We start from the raw sequence: 22,812 nt of genomic DNA, 5'->3' as shown, positions 1-22,812 counted from the left end.
AGAGTGAATGAATCTCAGAAGACACTTTGAACTTTAGACTTTTAAATATGTTTGAGACTGCTTTAGACTCTGGGGACTTTTGAAATTGCACTGAATGCGTTTTTGCACTATGATGTGGCTACAAGTCTTTGGGGGCCAGGGAGTGGACTGTGGTAGTTCAGAAGAAAATGCCCCCCAAAGGGAATAGCACTAATGGAAAGTGTGGCCTTGTTGGAGTAGGTGTAACCTTGTTGGAGGAATTGTGACACCGTGGAGGTGGGCTTTGAGGTCTCATGTATACTCAAGCCACGCCCAGAGACAGATCACTTTCTGTTGCATGCAAAATGTAGAACTCTCAGCTACCTCTGTAGTACCATGTCTGCCTGCATGCAGCCATGACCCACCATGGACTAAACCTCTGAAACTATAAGCCATCCAATTAAATGTTTTCCTTTATAAGAGTTCCTGTGGTCATGGTGTCTCTTCATAACAATAGAAACCCTAACTACATTAGCTACATAAATAAAATATACATAAATATATAAATAGTATTATTTTAAATAATTAAATAAATAAACATAAATAAATTACAATTTTATTTATTTATATAATTTACTATTTGTTCACATATTTTAGATAATTTATTTTATTGATTTATGTAGTTTTAATATTTATATCTTATCTATGCACATATATACACATGCCCTCACCAAAGCACAACTATTCTATCTTGCTCAGCATTGGATGCTTGTAGAGCCTGATGTGTAAAACATTTAGTCTCCACAGAAGCAAAGCAATGATGTTGCTGTTTATTCTTTGCAATACATCTTTGAACTTCATCCCATCTATAACACACTACCTTAAATGGTATTACCTTTGAAATCTAACAAATCATTATCCCACCCAACTATTCAAAATCCATAAGAAAAGCTTCTACATTGCGAATTCTGCCAGGTAGTTCCTGTGGTCAATCACTATTTTCCCACCATAATAGATAACCACTTGATCTAGCTTTTGGGTCTCTAATCTTGACACCAGTAGGATTCGCAAATTGAGTATTTACCATAAAGCCCAGTGGCTGAAGTCTGGAATTTTAGCATCTTAAGTATCCATATCACAGCATATGGGCTGATTCGTATCTCATTAGTGCTGTAAATAAATGGGGAATGAAGAAGAACCAGAACTACTTTATATTAATGTGTCCTCTGAACCACAGTGGCAAGACATCTAGAGTTCACTCAACACACACACACAAAGAAGATGCCCTCTGGGCCTCTGCCTGCACATGTACACACATGCGTGTGAACCTGCACATATGTGCACATACCCACACAAAGAAGATGCCCTCTGGGCCTCTGCCTGCGCATGTACACACATGCGTGTGAACCTGCACATATGTGCACACACACACACAAAGAAGATGCCCTCTGGGCCTCTGCCTGCGCATGTACACACATGCGTGTGAACCTGCACATATGTGCACACACACACACAAAGAAGATGCCCTCTGGGCCTCTGCCTGCGCATGTACACACATGCGTGTGAACCTGCACTTATGTGCACATACCCACACATAATTAAATACATGTAACACCCACATACACAAATACACACACACATAAAACAATGTCTAGTCATTCCGCTGAATTGCTTTTGTTGAAACTACTTTGGATAGAAAGAAAGTTCCTCTCTAGCACTCATTTTTATAATTGGCAAAAAGAAGAAAATGAGAACAAATAATATCATAAAATTTGTTCCATAATAAATGTGAATTACCCAACTGGTTTGACTACTACAGACATCAAATGACTGCCAAACAGTGACAATAGAGACCAAGAATTTGGCAATAGCAACCAATCCATGTGTACTGGAAAGGAAGAAACTTAATGGAAATAAGAGTAAGAGAGAAAAGCCACAAATAAAAAGAGACCATCAAGAGACAGCAATTGGGTGCTGTTTTATTGACTCTGTATTTCCCCAAAACATGGGATCAGCTGTAGCTTTATGTATAGTCTTTCACTTATTTACCTTGGTGGGGGGAGCGGAAGTCCGTGCATGGCGCAGTGTACCTGTGTAGCTCAGAGGACAGCGTATAGAAGTTAGTTGATTCTTTCCATCATGTGGATCAAACTCAGGCCACTAGACCTGGTAGCAGGTGCCTTTACCCACTGAGCCACCTTGTCAGTCCAGTTATATTTCCTGTTTGTGGTTTTCATATGTGCGGAACTGAAGAGTCACTGTGCTGTGACTGAGTAAGAGAAAAAGAACTGGAGTCATTTGACAAATTGCTAAAGGACTGAATACGACCCAGCCCAGATGTGTTTGATTCTTAACCTGGTACTTCATTCTCAAAGGCTAAAGAGTCCAGCTTTTGAAAGTATTGAGCCAAACAAGATGCATTCTGTGTTTTAAGGCACCTTATGCAGTGAATTAAAAGAGTTCACAGTCCTTAGAAGTGGGCATCCATAAACTGCTATGGCCACTGTGAGACACACAGATGGGGGAAAGCAGGAAGTGGCCTTATGTGCTCATTCCAACACTGAGTCCTGGCTAAAACGATGTCAAAGTTGACACTCATACTCTTCCCCAAGCTACTGCATGAGCTGTATCTCCTCGGGTCTAGAAGGCCACTCCCACATGCTCAGGGACCACTCTCTTTATGCAGCTCAAGATGTAAGGGTCATCATATGAGTAACATCACTACAGGAAATAAAACTGTTAAGTCTCAGCCTGTGGTTTACTAGGAGGAAAGAATGGCAATGGAGATTTCCAATCTTCTCCCTACAAGAGACTGCCATCTAGAACAAAAACCAAACTACGATATCTCACGAAACTATTCCATGTCTTAAAAGCACCACACCGCATCACTGCAGCTAAAGCCTCAGAATCTTAGATCTTCCCTCCCCATCTATTAAAAGGAAGGTTTATGGAGAGAAAATTAGACTTTTCTTCCCTTTAGTCTTTAATCTTGGCAAAGGTATTAAAACCTTCCCATCTATAGCCACAGCCATGCTTCTTTCAGCTAGAACTCATTACCATGTTAAGAAAGCAAACTGGCCTTCAGTTTTTTCCATGAAATTCAGATATAGCTTGAGCTTTGAAACCAGTTGGGAAATGTTGTTGTATAGACGTGCTTTCCTTTGAAGTCTGAAACTATTAAAGACATCTGTATTTATACACACAAACCACCTCTGCTTACGTAAAAACTGAATGCATTTTTACATACATTATTCCACTCTGTCCTCCAAACATGTCTTGACAGTAATAGCGATGCAAGTCCTTAGGCCATGGGGAAACTTTCAAAACAAACTTAATTATGACTTACTTACAAACAAAAAGGGCCTGGAGTATTAAAACTGTTCACATACCACAGAGTTTCAAAGCTAAAAGCTGACCACGAGAAATAAAGAGCAATGCACAAGTAAGTGAATACAGGAATTATGGTTAGGATGGATTGCTATTTGGGGTCTGGCTGAAAGGTCTGTGTAAGGCATTGGCAATGCTCAGATGATCGTCTCCGCCTGCAGGGAGAGAGTTCATATGTCCTGGATCCAAATTATTGCTTCTTTTTCCAGTGTCTTTGTGTCTCTGTCTTTGTCAAACCTCATATCCTCTAAAAAACATTCTAGCTATGTATGGTGGCTCAAGCCTGTAATCCCAGCACTTAGGTTGAGACAGGAGGATTTCCTGTATTACAGCATGAATGCCACACCAACCCATTCTGTTGAATGCAAACTTATTTCAATAAAACATAAAACAAACAATACTATAACAAAGATGCATATAGACCAAGAACCACCCTCTCCCTCCAAAACCTCAGATAAGCGTTTTAAAAATCTCACAATCAGGAGAGGCGCGAGGTCTTCCGAGATTGCAGGTAACTTCACAACCTAGGTGCAACACGTCAGCCAATTGTGGCCTCTAGACCAAAAGAAGAATATTAATCTTAGCTTCACATCGCATTTTGAATACAAAAAGAAAACAGCTTAAAGTCTCTATCTGACATACCTAAACAGAAAACAAACAAACAGGCAGATGAATGTGAGAAAGATAGTAGAATTCTCACCTTACTGGGAATATGGGGGCGGGGGCGGCGCTTTACTTGTTCTCCATGGTGTTTCTATTTGGTGGAATATTTTTATATCATTTTTATTTTAATTTTAAATAGCTTGTTTTACATGGCAATCCCAGTTCCCTCTCCCTCCCCTCCTCCCGCACTCCCCTTCCTCCCCAGCCTCCCACCCTATTGCCAATTCCTTCCACATAGGGGATATCTAGAGTCTGTCATTTCACTCTGGGTAGGGTCCAGGCATTCCCCTAAGAGTCCAGGCTGAGAGAGCATCCCTCTTTGTGCTATAGGCACACGAAGACTGTTTGTATTCCAGGGATAGACACTGATCCACTGCTCAAGGCCCCATAGGTTGCCCAGGCCTTCTCACTGACACTCACATTTGGGGGGGTCCAGATCAGTCCCATGTTAGCCTCCCCGCTGTCAGTCTGGGGTCCAAGAGCTCTCCCCTGTTCAGATCAGCTGTCTCTGCTGGTTTTGCCAGCCCATTCTTTGCCAATTTGCTCATCACTCCTCTCCCTCTGCCACTGAGTTCCTTGGGTTAAGTTCAGTGCTTAATTGTGTGTTTGCCTCTGCTTCCATCAGCCACTGGATGAAGGCTCCCAGATGGTTATAGACATCAAGTTCATTATCAGGAATGGGCCTTCGAGGTGGTCTCTCCACTATTACTTAGCTTGCCAATTGGTGTCATCCGTTTAGATCACTAGAGGTAACTCTGGCGCCTGATCTGTCTTCTAACCTATGATTCCCTCTTCCCCCTATTCTACCCTCACCCACTCAACTTCCTGTTCCACCATGACCTACTCTCTCTTTCTCTTCTCCCCCTCTCTTCTTCCCAGCTCCCACTCCCCCTCACCCCTCACCGTGTTCGCCATCCATTCAGAGGATCTTGTCTCAATCCTCTTCTCTTGGGTACTATGCATATATGCATATCTTTTAGGTTCTTTGGTGGAATATTAATTCCATCCTACCCTGAAGGTTTCCACAGTCTGATCTCTCATCTCTCCCAAATCAAGCTACCATGGACACAATTCCCAGAATGCATCCTGTCAGCTTTTGCTATCTGCTGTGGGTGAGCATTTTCTTCTCCCTCAACCAATTATTAAGAACTAACCCCCTGAGCCACAAGAGTCACTCCCACCAACCGGGTGACTCTCTGAGCTCCTACTGCGTGGCTGGTAATGTTGTAAGTGCTTACCATATGTCATCTTATGAGAGCCTAAAAACATTTCTGTAGTTTTTTTTTATTATTACTAATGTTCTTGCCATTTAAAAAGAAAAATTGAAAAGGACACATCTTCAATACCCACTTCACATTCATTTTGGGTGCCGTTTTGTTTTGTTCTAGATCATAATTGCTTTCTTTAGCATAACAGTTTCTTTCGCTGTTATACTATGACCTGAAAATGGCAAAAATGTTCTTTTAGAATAGATAATAAAGATCAGGCAGGCAACACTTAAGGAGGAAATTAAACAAATATTCACATAAAATGCTGATAAGGCCTCCCAAGTTATAGAAATTGGAACAAAGTCATGAAGCATATCCTTAAGGTCACCAACCTAGGAGTGAGTCTGTCTAGAATCCTTGAGAACAGACCAGCTGATGCAAGTTGGTTTCCTTGACCTGATCCTAAAGAGTCTAAAGAAATGGAACACCGGGAAGAAAATAAATAAAATACTAATAATTTGACAAGTACATTGAGTTTGACCCATCTTTTTTCTCCATAGGATTGTTTTATTACTATAAAATATATCTAAATCAAGCAAAAGGTAATAATAGAGTTGACTGGTAATGGGTAGTAGAGATGTAGCCTTTACAATGGGCCCCTATCACAGGAAAATTGTCAGATAACATAAAGTTAAATATAGCCTTTTTAGAAGATATCTTTATATATCTGCAGGTAGCATTAACATTTGCTGTACACACAGGAGTTTGACTCATCTTAAATGTTATCTTTTTTTAAAAAAAATTGTTTTTATTTTTATTATGGGTAAGTGTGTGTACGGATATGAGTATGTGCATCTGAGTGCAGGTGTCCATGGAGACCAAAGGTGTCCATACTCTGGGAACTGAAGTTAGAGGAAGTTGTGAACTCCCTGACTCTGATAGGCTCTCAAGCTGGGTCCTCTGGGAGAACCCCAAGTGCTCTTAATTGCTGAACCATTATTCCAGCTCCTTCAATGTGGACTTTCTACCAATCAACTTGCACAATTTTGGTTATTATTTTTAAATTTTATTCTAAGAAAGTGTTTACTCTAGGTACTGAGATAAGGAGAGCATGGCACATATACATAGTACAGATTTATATACCCATAAAAAGGATGGATTATGTTGCTGGAAATAGATGCAAATAAAGCTCATGTGCTAAATGAAATGAGCCAGACTCAGGAAGACAAATATCACATGGTTTCTCTCATTTGTGGATACTGGATAATACACAGATATGTAAAACGGTTTACATCAATGACATGAAAGTAAACTGTAATGAGGAAACTAAACTAGTGAGAGGAGGGAGAGCATGGGGCAGAAAGAGGAGGGTATGGGGGATAAATATGGGCAAGCCAAATGATATACTCGAAAATTTTCTTTATGAAACAACATTGTAGAATGAATAAACCTCAACGAAAATTTTAGTTAAAAGGAAGTACAATTTCTTAACGAATTCCTAAAATGTTTGGGCTAATCAACATTAATTAATTTATTAATTATTATTTTAGCAATTAATTTATCATGAAAATGTTTGTTTATATCCATTATAACTGAAGTAAACGTTAAAATAATGGTAATTGGTGATGATCAACTGCTGCTCTGTGTAAAATAGTAGCTCATGGCTTCATGTCCTCTAACCAATAAAAAGAAAGTGACAACAACAACACAGAGAGAAGGTGAATATAGAAACATTTTTAATTTAAGCCTTCAGACTTTACCCTGATCTAGAGAAAAATGAAGCAATGTAAAAAAAGGAACAAAAAAATCTCACAAAAAGCTGGGAAGAGAGCCTGAGGAAATGTGGTGATCGTATTGCTACAAATGCATCACACACTGTCTTAAACATGATGGTAAAGTTTGTACAGCTAGGATGGAGAACTCCAATGGAGACCAAAATGCGCTGGAAGTGTCCCTTAGGACCACGTGGAGGACACCCAGTACCAGCTCTGTTTTCACCTAGTGTCACAGTCACCTTCATTTGTTCTCAAGTCAGGTTCCATTCCATTCTCGACTTGCCTAATAATCATCAGTGTGACCTTGGGAAAGTTCATTAATCATGTGATGCTTGCCATATGGGATCTTTGGAAAATGGTACTTACTTTGTTCAGTTGTTGAAGAGGGACAAGCAAGTGAAGACATGAAGAACTTAGCTCTAAGCCCCTCAACCATGATAGAAAGCATGCAACAAATATTACTACTGAATTTCTACACAACTTCCAAACATCCCTATAAACCACAATCTGTACACAAAGACGGGAATATAACATCCCCATGACTAGAAACCTTGGGAACATGTATGGAATAGACATGGTTGTTGTCTATTCACAGCTAGAAAGTAGTGACAAAAATAATTTAAGATCTAGAATGTTAGACACAAGACACATAAATGGACCAGAGAGTTGGATTCATCTCTAAGTGTTATTCATATTAATTCCATGTGGATGTCTTAAGAAAAGAACAACAGAGTCTTTTCCTGGATGTTTTAAAATTTACCAGCATAAAGGCATACTAGTCACAAGTAAGTGATCCTCAGGAGGTTCTTTGAACCTTATTATCCTATTGAGGTATGGTTATTATAGTTACAATTAATTGGTTTCTTAAGAAGATGTCTCCGTAGATCTCCTATCTGAGACCTCAGGAATGAAGCCCTGACTTTAAATCACACCACCCTCTGAGGCCAAACAGGATGTGTTTTTCAGTGAAAGAGGAATGGATGGATAGCATTTCAATCCAAGAAATGAGAGTTTCCAGGGCTGTTTGTGGTCAACTTTCTATTCTATAGTGGTCTGGGCCAGGTTGGGATACTATCACTAGATGGCAGTGGGACAGAGACCACTCATGTTGTTAGCTGAGGTGCAGGCAAGGATTGCTTCCGTAGCAGTAGATTTTGTAAGTGCTAATGGGCTCTTTCTTCCAGCTGGTGTGTCCAAAAGGAGGGACTCTCTGTTCATCTCATTAAAAGGAGTAATGAAACAGGGGCCCCAGTGGAACTGCAGTTGACCCTCTGCTGTGCCACATCAGAGGATACCACAGCAAGTTCTTTGTATCCTTGTTATTCAGTCTGCCAATCCCTTGGTCTGAGGTGAAATTATAGAGAACGAACTTGAGAAATTGGTGTTCGAACTCAGACCCTTTTGGTTGCGTTCTTTCACTTAGTTTTTTGTGTTATTCAATCCAAACTAAATGGGTTTATTTAGGTTCACAAAGCAACTCAATGACATTTCAATGAAACCTGAAGAGAATCTGCGAAATGGTAGCCAGGAAGAGCCAGCTTAAGAGCTTCTAGCCCCCCAGATCTTCTTGTGAAGGTGATGAATTCATTGTCTCCACCAACTCCAAAATGAAACAAAGGGCAATTCAGTCATCAGAGACTGCTTTTTCATTGAATCTGAGAACGTCCCTAAATTTCAAAGTTGTGTTCTGCAACCATGGAAAAAGGTCTTCCTCCGCTAGGTCCGGCAATAAATGGCAAGAACGTGCCAAATTCTGTAAAAGGCATAATATCCTTCCAAATTAGCTACCAGGCTCACAATCCAACTGTAGCTGGCTGCAAACGCCAGAAGCTGTCACCTGAGCTTTTTCTGTACTTGGGGAGGAGCCAAGGAAGGAACCTCTGCCAGCAGCAGCAATGCCTTCTGGGAACTGCACTACCTTACCAGTGATAGCATTAAGGGGATGTTACAAAGAAAGGGGAGAAGAAAGAAAAAAAAATAATGGCAGTCCCGAGAACACCACAAGTTCCAAGAAGCTCACTGGAACTGCCTTTTTAGCACAAGTCCTGTCCGTTTGGACATAGTTTGGAGCTTTACTCACATTTGTTCCTGAAATGAGGCCACAAAATGAGCATTACGTTGGCAATGCACAGGGGATACCTTTGTTAAATTTCTACTGAGGCTCCAAATATTAATCCCTATGTTCCTACCCTGTCCCCTCTACTAACTTTCTTTTTAAGTCGCGAAAACAATGACAACAAAATGCCCTCCACGGTATTATTTCATGTTGTTTCCCTGCCTTATACCCATCCTTTAAGCCTCAAATGCTAGAGAACGCGGGCCTCAAAGGTGCTAATCCATTGCCTTAGATACTGTTTCTTTCTGAGGCGATGGGGTGGCACAGGGCATGTCTTTGCTGCATACCTTGGCATTCAGCAAAGTGAATGCCACTTTCATGAATGCAAGCCTTTCACTGCCATCTGGACATGCCCACAGGTAAAAACATTCTTTTTTTTCTTGAGGAGAGCCAGAGACTACACATTGCATCAATAAACCTCTCGAATGACAAACAAAGGTGTCCCAGACTCTGGGACAACTCTAGTCTATTAGAGTTGATAGAACATGCAACTTTCTCAGAGAGGCTTCATGTATCCTTAAGCTTTCTCAGACAGATGCATGAATTAGGCTGTTGAGAGAAGCATGCAGGGGTAAGGGGTGGGGAGTACGGGAAGAGGACATGATTGTGTGGGAGACCACTGAGTCTGACCCAAGAATAAACTGCCTGCCTCGAGTGTGAAGGGGGGCCTATTCATTCCTCAGCAGCATTTCCTTCTTGAATCCCAGGTACAGATTCTTTCCCTTGGTTTGCAAACTGGCACTCACGCTACTCAAAGAAATTTTTATGTTCTTCATAGACAAACATTACAGATGAAATTCTTAGCATATTTACAAGAACACAGACTTTGTACTTGACTGGTGCTGTGAAAGGGAGGATATGACAAGGGCTTTACTGTGTTTTCCGGTAAACAAAGTTGCTGTGAACTTGGAAATCGGTCTTCTCCAGCTTTGAACTCAGTCTCGTCATATACTTATTACTCTTTTATAGAGATGGTATCATACTCTATTACAAAATACTTGAAATACATGGTAGTTTCTCAGGTATCATAGCCCTTGCATATCTCTCTATCATGTTCATTCCTAAACAAAGAGACAGAAATGATGTGAGGAAATTGGAGATTATATAAACCAAACAAAAGAATTCTCCCATGAGCCATGATTTCTCACAGAAAGAGATGAAAGGAGAGAAATCTTAGTGGAAATGCAGGTGATGCTGTTAACAGGCACCGGTGTGTCTCAGGGTGACAGACACAGGCGGGGGTGTGAAAGAACAAGGGAGTGTTGCTGTGAATGTGCAAGTGTCAATGTTTTCCTGATTTTAGAACTTTGAAAAAAGACAAGTCTTCTAAAGATCTAGATAGAGACTTTAGGGCTAAGGAGATGGCCAGGTAAAGTTGTATAAAAATTCTATCACCCTTAAAACCCTTCCTGCAGTCACTTGATCAATCTGGTCTGGATCCCAGTTGTCACTGGACTGGAACTGAACATTATAAACAGAGTGTTCTTACATAGCAAGAAGTAAATTTTTCTCCCTTCTGCTTCAATGAGAAATCTTTCAGTTCAGTAAAATTCTTCATTTACCCGTTACAGAGGGCTCACTTTCAAGCTATTCGGTGGACCCAAGGCTTCCTCTCCAGCCTCTCCCTGTGCCTTTTGCCTTTAAAAAGTTCAGGATGTCTCAAACAGTAACTGTTACATTCTGTCTAGCAAGCCTGGACTGAGGCGAGTGATCTAACCTCTTGGAAAAAAACATGGAGTGCTCCCAAAAAACCGAGAGACATTCTCTGGTCCCAGCCGCCAGCGCATAGGTTTCAAAGTCCTGGGACACACATCATGAACAGCCTAGGGCTCTAGCATGTACGTGGGCAGTGCCAACTCAAACACGGAAAGCACTTCAGCAGGTATAAACAGCAAGCCAGGCCCAGAAGGCAGGCAGTGAGGGGGCAGCCAGCCAGCCAGTCAGCCAGCCCGCCAGCCAGCCAGCCAGCCTGTGCCTGCGTCACTTTCCCGCAGTCCTCTCCACATGGAAAAAAAAGTAACTCTGCAGTCAGACTGCAAACTCTGGAACTCGGGAGACTCAGAGAAAACGAATATAGTAATATCTTGTCCTTAAAAGGGAGAAAGGTCTTGCTGATGGGTGTCTGTCAGTGTCACCACCTTGATGGTGGTGTCTTCAATAACCCTTTTGCTTTTTCTTCAAGCAGCAAACTTGGCCCTGTTTTGGATATATGTAAAAGAAAGTCATTCACTTCTTTCTTAGAGATCTGGTCATTTGCTATGAGTTGTCTCATTGTTCACCATTTCCTAAGTGTATGTTACAGTCTTTCAAATACACTTGACTTTCAGTGAACTACTATCTATTGCTGGCCTCCACACTCAACTGGGACACACACTTGTGTCAGTGGTTCCAGATCGTATGACTGCACAATCAGAAAGTGAAAGACTGTCCCCACTACTGAACGAGAAGAAACCTGAGCTTCCCATACTTAAAGATACTTAATTTTCTGGCATTTTCTCAGCCCACAGTTTTAAAAGCAATCCTCCATGGCACAGGTAAGTGGACTCTCACCCACTAAGAGTATGGTAGCTAATGCATCTTACTATAAAGATAACTTTTTAATTTTATTTTTATATTTTCACTTAATTTTTATTAAGCTGAAGTTCATTTAGAAAACTTGTCAAATTCTTTTTCTTCCTTAATCTCTCAGTTGTCATCTCATGAGCACCATTAAATGTATTATGTTGGCATTACAGACACAAGTAAGCAAGTCCCTATGGTCAAGAAATGAATCATGTACTTGGAAAAACAGACTCTGAAATTATAAAGTTTATACATAATGAGCCTCTAAATAACTCCTGTATTATTTTCACTAACTGCACTAAAATACTTATAGAGGTTCTCGTTATGGTCTGAAACTTCCACAGAATGTGAGGGAGCATGATCTATAAAATGTGTAGTGTACAAAAGTTCTTGCAAGGGTAAATTAAAAGATTCTTTACATTTGAATGAGTAAATATCCGAATGGACACATTCTCATAAAAGACACAGGCTGACAATATCATAGAGTATCAAACACACCCAATAGCCATGTCTACACATACTCTGGCCAAATCATAAACGACTAGGGGAGAACAGAACAATTTCGAAAAATCATGTTGGGCTATTCAAATCCAACTTGACCATTAACTCTGATGGTAGCTCAGTAGAAGAAATTATTTTTTTTCAAGTAAGTGACACTAAGTTTTTTAAGTTATCAAAATCCAAAGACATATAACTTCCTTCATGAGCTCATAAGGTTCCATGTTACTGTTACTGGTAACCTGACCTGTTACCTCACCATGTTTCTAAGGAAAGAGACCTTTTAAATGACTAAAATCTAAATGAAGTCATTTGCCCTTTAACCCAGAAGTCTTAGTGTAAAGAGATTCCTCACCAGACCACCACACATAATCAAGTTTATAAAACGCTGGTATTTTTCCTTATTTTTTTACATTAAGAACATTTCAAGCTTAACAGAATCATTATTTAGTTATTCTTATATAATCCACATGTGCCATCTTAATGAAATCAAATACATCGTGTAACTATACTTTATATAACAGCTGCTGTATTTTCAGTTAAGAGTGGCAGAACAGTGTAAGTGCAATAGTTTCCTGATGTTTGTACTCTGCTGTTATTGTTCAACTCCTCTGCAATACTGGGCATGATCTAGGTTTACTGACACCACAGCAAGTCAGTCTGTAGGGCCGCTGACACATGCAATCTCTCTTATTGGTCATCTAAACAAACTTATTTTTGTATGTGTTAATTTTCTCTTTCAGATGCAAAAACTTCAGACTCATAGAGGTAAAGTATCAGTCAGAAGTCACACTACTAGTGTTAAGTGATGGAGCCAGGATTCTCACTTGGCTTTTCTGAGAACTGGGATCTTTGTAACATAATGTGTTCAATTCTTTGCCATATACTTTTATAAGCCCAATATATACCTTTATTTTAAATATATATATTGCATATATGACTGTAGGTAGATGATTTATTGATAGAAAATTCTTTATCAACCAATTTGCTAGTCAGACAGTGTTTTGTTTCCACAACAAAATACAAGAGATATTCAACTCATACAGAGGTAACAATTGTTTGGGCTCACATTTCTGCTGCTTCCAGCCCAGGGTTGGTTAACCCTACTGTTTTTAGGCTTGTGGTAGGAAAAGCCATCTTAGCAGCAGTATATGGCTAAACTCACAGGTACATATGGAAAGGAAAGGCAAAGCCTAGAGTCCCACATCTGTCTCTGAGGACAAGTACCAACAACAAAATCTCTCACTAGGCTCTGCTACTTGGAGATTCCACGACCTCCCAGCAGTGCTGTGGACCTGGGAATAAGCTTTTAACACTTGGGCCTTTAAGGGACATTCCAAGCCCCATCACAGAGGCCAACAACAACAAAAGCCTTACCATGTCAGAGGGTGAAATATTAGAGACTTTCCCACTGAAGACAGGAAAAAGACAGACAAACATTATCAGCCGTATTACTCAACATTTGTCAGGAGATTTGGATGAAAGGCAGTAACAAAAGAAAAACAAGTCAACATATGGAAAGAAAAGACCAGTTACTTTCCTATTGCCTGTGTACATCAAGGAAAAGTACAAGGCATGATTATTGATTTTCAAAAATACTATTCATGCTTAAGACCACTATGCTTGAATATGATTTATTTCTTTTAATATCAACAATAGCTGTCTACTTGATTCCATAAATTGCAAATTTTATACTCTCAAAATAAATTGGCTATAACAAAGACATTACGAAAAAATAAAACACTAACGCATCACACAAAAAGAACTGAATAAATGGAGATACTATATTCTTGGATAAAACACTTTGAGCTGCCTCCTGTTAATCAAGGAATTCAGAGTGTTGCCAACAGGATTATAAATTATATGTGGAGGCAGGTGGTTGTGAGTTCAAAGCTAACCTGGAAGCAAGTTCTAGGGCAGCCAGAACTACAGAGAGAAATCAATCTCTTAAAAACAGAAACAAAAAACAGCAACAAAAGATTAGAGAATACTTTTGAAGGAAAATAGCCTTTATGTCCACAGAAATGAAAACAGTACAACATCACTGAAGAGGCCGGGAGCAGAGAACATAAATAGAGCCATGTAAAGGTCACAGGATGGATGACAAAGAGGATGTTTCAGTTTAGCGAGGAAGCAGTGGGGATAGCTGTGACAACATGTAGGGAAGAATATAGTCTCTTGTTTATTTAATATAAAAATGGGGCTATGATTATGAAATTCATATATAGTGTAAGTAAGACAAAGGGAAGACAAGGTAAATTATTAGAGTAGCCTTGACATTTGCATACAAAAATGCAGGGTCCGGCTTGTATCAGTCCTTAGCTGTAGGGACCATCTATTTTGGACTGATGTTTTTAGAACTGTGTTCATTGTAATGACAAACTTTTAGTCATCTTATGCCGGGGTCCGGCCTGTATCAGTCTTATGGTGCAAGAGTCATCTATCCTGGACTGATGTCTTTGGGGCTGTGTTTGGAACCAGCCGAACAGCCCCAGGTCTGACCCTGAGTGGGGAACTGTGGATCAGGGAAGTCCTAGCTACCCAACGATGTTAAGAATGAGACAGAGACATCATGTCTTTTCAGAAGGACTCTCAGTCCATACTGGAGACACCGGTTTATTCAAGCATCCTATTAAATAGCTTTCTAAAAGCTGAGGTACTGGCAGAAGACATCTATTATCATGTATATAGGGCTGACCAGGAAACACTTCCTTTAACCCTAGAGATGGTCCTAGAATGCAGGTACACAAGTCCTCAGACTTTCTGTAATGGCACATCTTACCAGTATTTAGGCATGTTTTATTGGTCCCCAGGCATGTCCCATTAGCTGTTATGATGGTTGTGGACCTAGGTCTATTGTTAAACGTAATGGAAGCTATTCTCCACCAAGGCCAAGCCATTTGGAGGTAACCAGCGGACATCTAAAAGACAATAGGAGATTCGAGCTCCTGGAATTGAGCTGAGGCCTATATCAAAATATCTTATTTGGGCCCCAACACACAAAAAAAACTTGGCAAGTCAAAAAATTTATGGAAACTTAAACAGAATAAAATTATAAAAAGATAATCTGGTTATAACCTTGGGGTAAGAAAGTCTTCTTGCATAAGATATATCAAAAAGCAATAAAGGAAAAACTAGTCAATCTGACTATATCAACCATAAAACTTCTATAGTGTGAAGAATTATACCATGATAAAAGAGACTGGATAGCATGAGGAAAATAATTTCAGTCATTTACTTTGCAAATAAAATATTAGAATTGAAAATGTTGCGAACATAACCTCTGTATTAAAATAAATGGACACAAAGTCAAAAGCAGATGAGTATAATTTATCAACTGGAAACATATGTGGATAAATGAATAAGTAGAAGCTACATACTGTAACTAATAACCAATAGCATAAGAGGCAAATATGTTAACAATGGTCATCTTCACCTTGTAAGAAAACAGGCAAATGTTTGTACTGCCTTTTGTGGATGATAATTTTATAGAAGCTTTAAGACTCAAATAGAAAATAAGCTCAATAAAGGGACAGGATACAAAATCAACTAGGAAATCTCAGTCACTGTCTATGTGTGAATAATATGTTTGCTGAAAGAGAAATAATGAAAGCAATATTACTCCCAACCAAATAACATTCCTATGATGTTCTAAAGATTTACATAGAAGAAGATAAGACACCAAAGAGCCAAAGTAATCTTGAACAAGAAGAACAAAGCCAGAGGCATCATAAACCTGATTTCAAGACATACTGTAGATCCACAGCAACCCAAACACAATGGTGTTATCCTGACAACAGACACCTTAAGCAGAGGAACAGACTGTGGGTCCCAAAAAGAAACCTGCATTTTGATAACAAAGGTGGACAGTAGCTTGTCAACTTGACACATGCTAGAGTCATCTGAGAAGATGGAACTTCAACTGAGAAAATTCCTCTATTATATATTACCTGTAGGCAAATCTGAGGCACTTTCTTGATTAATGCTGTGGGAGGGTCTAGCCCACTGTGAGTGGTTACATCCCTGACAACATGTTCCTAGAATATGGAGGGAAGCAAACTGAGCAAGTCATGGAGAGCAAGCCAGTAAGCAGCACTCCTCCATTATTTCTGCTTCCTGTCCCTGGGTTCCTGCCCTGCTTGAGTTCCTGCCTTGGCTTCCCTCAATGATAGACTGTGATTTAGATCTATAAGCCCCAATAGCACGCCCCCTACAAAGTTGCTTTGACTGTGGTGATTATCACAGCAATGGAAAGCAAAGTAGGACAATGACTAAATGACTCTGAGAAAAATCTATAAAAATAGACATCAGAGAAAGGACAGCAGCCTCTACACCAAAATGCTGAAGAAATGAGAGGTCCACATGCATAGGACTAAAACTTAACTCTTCTTTCTTATCATGTATACAAAGCCAAGATGGATGAAAGACTGAATTTAAGACCTGAAACCACTAGAAGAATAAAGGAAAACCACTTCAAGATGTTACTATCGGTATTGATTTTCTGAGTCACATCCCCCAAAAAACACAGAAAATCAAAGCCGATAGTAACAAATGTTATTTTATCAATTCCAGGAGCTCTTGCACAGCAAAAGAGCTAACAAAAAAATAAAGAGACACCTTACATAATAGAAGACTCTATTGACCAACAATTCATAATACCCAGATCATATGCAGATTAACTTTACTGCATTTTTCTATGTATACAAAACATGAGTGTCAAATAGTACCTGAATTTTAGGTACTCCACGCCTACAATTATCTCTAACTTAAAACTCAAAACTCCCTCCATTAATATAAGTTTGACCAGGAATTCACACTGAACCAATTAAATGTGCTTAGGGGCTGGAGTCACACCGAAACAAGGTAATGGCTACTGCGTAATTTATGACAACAGTGTGCTAACTTTTTTTAAATTATCAAATTAGCAAATAACTGAAGAATAATAGTATCAGGCTGGGGAGCTAGCACAGTAGATAAAGTGTAAAGAATGAAGTTTGGGTTCCAAGAACCCACATATACCTCAACAATCATGCATCTAAAACCATTTATATTTTTAGCCACTTGTTAAAGATACAAGGATGTTCTTTAAACTATTTTCTCTTATCAGTAAACATGATCTATATACAAATTGTGTACAATGCTGAATAGCTTGGTAATTCTTTATGAGAAAATAATATCTCTATTTCTTGCCTCATAGCAATACTGAATGGAAATTTTATCCTGCAGAATCTGAAAGTAAAAGCTTTATAAAACAAGTATAAAAACCATTTGTGGCAGCAGAACTTGCTGAATATTGACATCTGAACATGTGATAGATTAAGCTGGACATCTTTGGGTATCTAATTTAAAAAGAAAAAGCAACATATATGGACGTCTGACAGAATTGGTTTTTAACCTTGCCTAACTAGAACAGAATGCTTTGAAGAGTTGGATTTCAAAATTATGTGGTCTAAACTACAAGATGTAAATAGAGTATTTGTGTGTACACAAAGGGATTTTAGGGATTCTGTGGCCAAGAAAAATGCATTTCAACCCAAAATGTTTAATGTCTATCCTTTTCTTGTTCTCTTTCATTATTTCCTTTTGGTAAACAACTTATGTAGGAGATAGATTGTCTGACCTAAAAGGTCAGAAGCCTCTGGCAAGAAGGAGAAGAAAAAAAGAAAAATGGTAACAAAAAAACAACTAAGGCACTTGAGTTGTGAGCATTCAAAACCTGGCATCAGACTTGGCAACATATTAATTGTCTTTGGAGGGCATTAATATTGTAAGTCGAGGCTATTAAAATCAGACTTCCTGTTTCAGGCCTGGAAGACATAATGTGCAGATCCGTTGTTCCAGCTTTCCCTGGAGACTGTGTTTTATCCAAGTCCTACCCCTGCACTGCCTCATATTTTAAGTCCAAAATCTACTGGAAAGACCATTCATTTAGCTTTGCCACGTACTGTGCGGAAGCCTGTGTCACTGTTAATCTGGCTTTCCCACTAAATAGGTAAGCCTCCAGTTCCCTTACATGTCATACAGTCCTTTTAGATCTTAGGAAAGGTCCAACACCCTTCTTCCTCACCATTCATCTGGAAGCAGACTAATTAGCATTCATTGGCTAACCCTTCACTTTTTGCTCACTCTTTCAAGATGTCTGGTTCCAAGAATCCATCAGCCATGCTGGAATCAATCCATCACATTTTCCCAGTGTGTACGTTCTGTTCCTCTCCTCCTAAAGGACTGTTTTGTCATTCCCACCTGTAACCTCTGCCACTGATCTCACTGAAAGAGGTCTTTGGCCCACTTCACGCACATTCTTCCATTTGCACCCTAGCTCCCATTCCTTCTTTTTTATGTCTTCTCTCTTACACTCTCCAATGTCACCCCATCCTGCTTAATATATATAGCTCAAAAGCAAACATACTATCTTTTCAAACAATTTCTTAGCACTTATCTGTCCAGGAACTGATTTTTCTCCTCTTGCCTCTATCATGATACACTCACTGCCTGTAATTCACCCCTCCTGTTCTCCCTCCGTCTCACTTCAGAGGCTCCTGCAGGAAACTCTTAGAAAAGAGGACCATGACTCTCTGCACAGCTAAACCTAATGAAACCCTTTAATCCCCACTGAATCAGCGAGCTGTCAGAACAAGGATCATCCTTGAAACACGTTTTCTTACACAGCATGGCTGTAAGATGGGGGTCCCTTCTGCCTTTCTCTTCCCTCAGTTTTAGTTTCTTCTTAGTCTCTCATTCTGGTTCCATCACATCCTCCACAAATAGTAATTCCCCTGAACTCAATCATTATCCCTTATTTGAGTTGACTCTCTCTGATTATCTCATCCAGGCTTAGATATTTCAATGTTGCCTCTTTGATTAGTTCTTCCAGACTTCCATGTCTAGTCTGACCTGTTTCCTAAACTCCAGGCTTAGTATCTGGCTGCATATTGGACCTCCTCAAGTGGAATGTCTAAAGTGTCACAAATGTAACTACATGAAACACCCCAAACTGTTCCTCTGTAGCCTTTTCTACTGCAATAAATGTTGATTCCATCTGCCCACTGGCCCAGGACAATGCATCCTGGTGTCCTCCATTGGTTCTCTCTTCCTTTCATTTCCCTCCTGCTCCAGTTTGAGTCCACTAAAAAGCCCCGATAGCTCCAGTTTGAAACAGGCCCAGACTCTGACCAGAGTTTATTTCCTCCCATGACATTAGCCTGGTTCACACCCATTTCCCTCTCATTTGCATTTATAAACTGTCCTTGTCTGAATCCTGTTGCTTTGATGAAACCCTGACAAAATCAAGTTGGACAGGAAAGGGGTTTATCCATCAGTGAGAGGGGATAGGGCCCATGCTTAAGGCAAAACGCTGGAGGCCGGAGCTGAAGCAGAGACCACAAGGGAAAGCTGCTTAGTAACTTCCTTCCAAGCCACCATCCATGCACCTCTCCAATACAGCACAGGACTGTCTGCCCACAGATAACCTCTTTCATTGGTTAACTATCAAATGCCCCACAGGCATGCCCATAGGTGAATTTGATGGAGAAAATTCCTTCACTGAGGTTCCATCTTCCCAGGTATCTGTAGTTTATGTCAAGTTAACTAAAATCAACCACTACCCTGTAGCAGATGCCTGTATTTTGGCCATCATATCGTTCACTTAATGTATTATGAACATAATAGACTTAACTATCCTATTTCAACCGTGGCAACTCCCTTATCCAAAGTTTGCAAATATTCTCCCATGTCACTCAGCGGCATGGCCTCTTTGGTGCTCATGTCCCATCTTTCCTCCTTTCTACTGTTACCCTCTGAGGAAATGGGCATACTTGCTGGTTCTAGCATGACACAGACGTGTTAATAGCTCCTTCAAATCCTTACTTGGTGAGATCATCTCTTGCCTGAGGTCCTGCAAATTCCCCTATTTCTGCATCTTGGATTTCTCTGTAACAGTTATCACAGAATAGAATTTATCGTTTAGAGTATATAAACTTTAAGTTCCATGTAATTGGGATATTTGTTCATTTTTGTTCACTGTTGTATCCTCAGCACTTGAAATAGAGCCTGAAATACTTAATGTTTAATAAATAAATAAATCAGTGGAATGCATGCGATCTGGAAGAGTATTGGTTGCTATAATCAGTATTACTTCTCTACTTTATTCCTCTGAGTCCTTGTTTCTCTGATGTCATTATTTTCCATTTGAATAGCATTGGAAAACATATTCTTTCTAGAAGATGCAACAGGTACAATCTTATTCTCCAGATCGCCTCATGGCTGATATTGCTGTGTCCTCACCAGAACTCCGTCCTGTTGTTACTGAGCAAACAGATGTTCTCAGTAGAGAACATCACCACTCCCCCCTTCCCCCAACACACACCTTGTACTTGCACATGGCTGTATGACAGGATTCCTCCTGTGGCCTTTAATTCTATGGTTCGAGCTATGAGAAACCTAAATCTTAAGGAACCTTTCTTAAGACTCTATGTTTTCCTTTACTGTCTGGCTGGATATGGATATGATATAAAAGCTGTGGTTCCTGATGAGAACAAAACATTGCTAATACACCAGGAATACCTATTTGTGATCTGACATAAATTTGAAATACAAACCAGTACATAACCCTATCAAAGATGTAGTCCCCAATGATCTGGCATAAGTATATATAAAACAAACACAACAAGAAGAGTTGTCGTTCCTCTGTTTTGCTGAATAGTTACCAGAGCTAAGGAATGAGCTCTCAAACAGAAATCAAAATGATCTGGAATGCAATTGTTTATTGAATAATAACTTTTCTTCTTCAAAACAAAGTTAAGCTGCATTTTCCATTTTTACTCTAAATGGTAATAAATCTAATAAATACTTCAGAGTTTTTCTCCAATCGAAATGATCTTCCAGAGTTCTCTGGATATCACTATCATTGGGATATATTTCTTCTGAAAACTATAAAAATAAAACCACTTATACATACTTTTGAAAGGCCAATGTATCCAAAGCAGAAACTAAAAATCATGTGGTGGAAAAAAAGGAAAATACTAGGCACACACTGCTACCCCTGAAAGTAGCTTTCATAATTCAAGCAATATTTTTCATGTTGCCATATGTGTGCCCATGCTGACAGAGAAAGATGGGTTAGCTGAGTGTGATGGCACATGACTGTAATCTGAGAAACCAGGAGGCTAAGGCAGGTATGTCAGGAGTTCACAGTCATCCTCAGTTATAGAGCAAGTTTGGGGCCAGCCTGGCCTCCAAGACAACATCAACCAAAGAAATGAAAAGACCATTTGGTAATGAAGACCATGTAGGTGAGACAGAGAAATGAATACAGAAGAACAGACACAGAAGAGATGAGCTAATGAAGAAGATGAGATGAGATTGCCTAGTAAGATTGCCCCCTGGTTTTGAGCTATAGAAGTTTCCTACAATTGTGCAAGCGTTGCCTGGTTCTGTAGTTCCAAGTATTCCAGAACATTTCTGGCATGCATTGCCTGTGTCAACTGTTATTGAATTATACTCCAAGGTGGGAGTTTCTTGAACCAATGCAGAGCTTATAGGTCTGAGATCTATAAAGAAGTAGACGGGGCCTACTGATGGCCTATACTGGGCTGTGGCCTGTGAAACATTAGGATCCAGGTATTCTCAGAATACTGAGATGAAGTCCAGCCTCTGACCCCTTTATGGCTAGCATGGCATCATAAACTGGAGGCTTGCTTCCTACATTACAGCTGTGGCTGTTTACATGTCACAAAGTAGCTTTGGACCTCTATGCTTCTCAACTGTGAAAGGGGAAGGACAACAATGTATTTCATGGTCCTGTTGTAAGAACTGAACTGAATAGTAAGTGCAGAGGACTCAGCATTGGGCACCTTGCGAACATTCATAAAAGGTAGCCATTTTCCTATTTTATTGTCTCAAAGCTTCTGCCTCCCACTATTCAAGGTTTGAAGAGGAAACCCTTTTAAAGTAATTGGTGAGATGAAGTCTTGCTGTTGACCAGGCTGCTCTCAAACTCATGGGTTTAAGAGATACTCACACCTCAACTCCCTGAGTATATGGGACAATAAGTCCACACTACCATGCTCAAGTATGAGGTCCCACTAATTTTTTTATTTAAATATTTTCATTTTGCATACCAACCCCAGTTTCCCCTCTCTTTCCCTTTCTCATCCCTCTTCCTCTGCCTCTCCCCTATCCACTCCTCAGAGAGGGTAAGGCCTTCCTGGGGAGTCAACAAAGTCTGGAATACCAATTTGAGGCAGGACCAAGCCCCCCCCCAGTATCAAGACTGATGAAGATATCCCACCATGGGGAATGGGCTCCAAAAAGCTAGTTCATATACCCAGGATAGGTCCTGGTACCACTGCCAAGGGCCTTGCCAACACATCTAGCCATATAACTGTCACCCACATTCAGAAGGTCTAATTTGGGATGCAGGCTCCCCAGCTATCAGTCCATAGTCCATGAGCTCCCACTAGCTCCTGTCAGCTGTCACTGTGGTTTTCCCCATCATACTCTTGACCTCCCTTGTTCGTATGATCCTCTCTCCCTCTCTTCACCTGAACTCCAGGAACTCAGCCCGGTGGTTGGCTGTGGGTCACTGCCTCTGCTTTCATCAGTTGTTGGATGTAGGTTCTATGAGGACCTATCGGGTCAAAACAAC

At 40.0% G+C, this 22,812-nt stretch overlaps 2 long non-coding RNA genes across 2 annotated transcripts in view; both read right to left on the bottom strand.

Annotated features, from left to right (window-relative positions):
• LOC121132819 overlaps nt 1–22,812 on the bottom strand; it is a 118,013-nt gene that overhangs the window by 75,164 nt on the left and 20,037 nt on the right. The gene's annotated exons all lie outside the window — the stretch shown is intronic.
• The window catches only part of LOC110340112, a 30,067-nt gene that overhangs the window by 4,788 nt on the left and 2,467 nt on the right, over nt 1–22,812 (bottom strand). The window contains exons 2-4 of the long non-coding RNA XR_002381896.2: nt 22,709–22,794; nt 3,822–3,900; nt 2,008–2,227 (exon numbers count right to left, since the gene is read on the bottom strand). This is a non-coding gene — a long non-coding RNA (uncharacterized LOC110340112). The remainder of the gene's footprint in view (nt 1–2,007; nt 2,228–3,821; nt 3,901–22,708; nt 22,795–22,812) is intronic.

The sequence above is a fragment of the Mesocricetus auratus genome, unplaced genomic scaffold (assembly GCF_017639785.1).
Source record: "Mesocricetus auratus isolate SY011 unplaced genomic scaffold, BCM_Maur_2.0 Super-Scaffold_100018, whole genome shotgun sequence".
Lineage (NCBI taxonomy): Eukaryota > Metazoa > Chordata > Mammalia > Rodentia > Cricetidae > Mesocricetus > Mesocricetus auratus.
This window is presented reverse-complemented; position numbering and strand designations above follow the sequence as displayed.